Source organism: Chiloscyllium plagiosum, chromosome 25 (genome assembly GCF_004010195.1).
Source record: "Chiloscyllium plagiosum isolate BGI_BamShark_2017 chromosome 25, ASM401019v2, whole genome shotgun sequence".
Lineage (NCBI taxonomy): Eukaryota > Metazoa > Chordata > Chondrichthyes > Orectolobiformes > Hemiscylliidae > Chiloscyllium > Chiloscyllium plagiosum.
The window spans coordinates 13,283,335-13,285,222 of record NC_057734.1 but is presented as its reverse complement, the minus strand read 5'-3'; the positions used below and the strand labels follow the sequence as shown (position 1 = coordinate 13,285,222).

General features: G+C 47.0%; 1 protein-coding gene across 1 annotated transcript in view; it reads right to left on the bottom strand.

Annotated features, from left to right (window-relative positions):
- Positions 1-1,888, bottom strand: part of LOC122562579 (rabphilin-3A-like) — a 239,783-nt gene that overhangs the window by 208,725 nt on the left and 29,170 nt on the right. The gene's annotated exons all lie outside the window — the stretch shown is intronic.

Below are 1,888 nucleotides of genomic sequence, written 5' to 3'. Positions count from 1 at the left end.
GAGGTGGAGGTAAAGGTGATAGGTCAGAGGGGAGGGTGGAGCAGATAGGTGGGAAGGGAGATTGGCAGGTAAGACAGGTCATGAGGACGGTGCTGAGCTGGAAGGTTGGAACTGGGGTAAGGTGGGGACAGGGGAAGTGAGGAAACTGGTGAAATCCACATTGATGCCCTGGGGTTGGAGAGTCCTGAGGCGAAAGATGAGGCGTTCTTCCTGCAGGCGTCGGGTGGTGAGGAAGTGGTGAAGGAGAAGGCCCGTGTCCTCGGCAGAGTGGGAGGGAGAATTGAAATATTCAGCAATGGGGTGGTGGGGCTGGTTGGTACGGGTGTCCCGGAGATGTTCTCTGACGAGCTCTGCAAGTAGGTGGCCTGTCTCCCCAATATAGCGGAGACGGCATCAGGAGCAATGGATACTGTAAATGACATGTGGAAATTCCTGCCTAACTCTCAGTATTCCCCCTTCAGAATGTCAACCTTTTTCCTTCCTATGTCATTGGTTCCAATGTGGACAATGACCTCCTGCTGGGCCGTCTTCCCCTTGAGAACATTCTGCACCCTCTCTGAGACATCCTTGATCCTGGCATCAGGGAGGCAACATACACCACATCAACGGCTTTACCCTCATCCACCTGTTTGGTCACCTTCTCAAAAACTCAATAAGGTTTGTAAGGCACGACCTAACCTTCACAAAACCGAGTTGACTATCTCTAATCAACTTATTCATCTCTAGATGATTATAAATCCTATCTCTTATAACCCTTTCCAACACTTTACCCACAACCTAAGTAAGGCTCACTGGTCTATAATTACCATGGTTGTCTCTACTCCCCTTCTTGAACAAGGGAACAACATTTGCTATCCCTCAGTCTTCTGGCACTATTCCTGGAGACAATGATGACATAAAGATCAAAGCCAAAGACTTGGCAATTTCATTCCTGGTTTCCCAGAGAATCCTAGGATAAATCCTATCCAGCCAAGGAGACTTATCTATTTTGACACTTTCCAGAATTGTTAACACTTCCTCCGTGTGGACCTCAATCCCATCTAGTCTAGTAACCTGTATCTCAGTATTCTCATCGACCACATTGCCTTTTACTTGTACGAATACTGATGAAAAGTATTCATTTGGCGCTTCTCCTATCTCCTCTGACTCCACGCACAACTTCCCACCATTATGCTTGATTGGCCCTAATCTTAAGCTAGTCACTCTTTTATTCCTGATATACCTATAGGGTTTTTCCTGATCCTATCTGCCAATGACTTCTCATGTCCTCTCCTCGTTCATCTTAGCTCTCTCATTAGATCATTCTGGGCTACCTTGTAACTCTCAAGTGCCCTAACTGAGCCTTCACATCTCATCGTAACATAAGCTTTCTTCCTCCTCTTGACAAGAGATTCAACTTCCTTCGTAAACCACGGCTCCAGCACTCAACCAGTAGCTGGTCCTTGAATAGGCTCCACATTTCAATTGTGCTCATCCCCTGCAGTTTCCTTCCCCATCCTATGCATCCTAAATCTTCTGTCGCGACACTACGGATTTCTTACAGAAACTCAGCACCCACGGACCAGTCGAACCGGGAACATTCCTCGTCACAATGGACATTTCCGCACTCTACACCAGCATCCCCCACAAGGATGGCATCGCGGCAACAGCCTCAGTACTCAACACCAACAACTGCCAGTCTCCAAACATCATCCTACAACTCATCCGCTTTATCCTCGATCACAAAGTCTTCACCTTTGACTACGAATACTTCATCCAGATACACTGAACAGCCATGGGGACCAAATTTGCACCCCAATATACCAACATTTTTATGCACAGGTTCGAACAAGATTTCTTCTCTATGAAGGATCTCCAACCAACATTGTACACCAGGTACATTGATGAC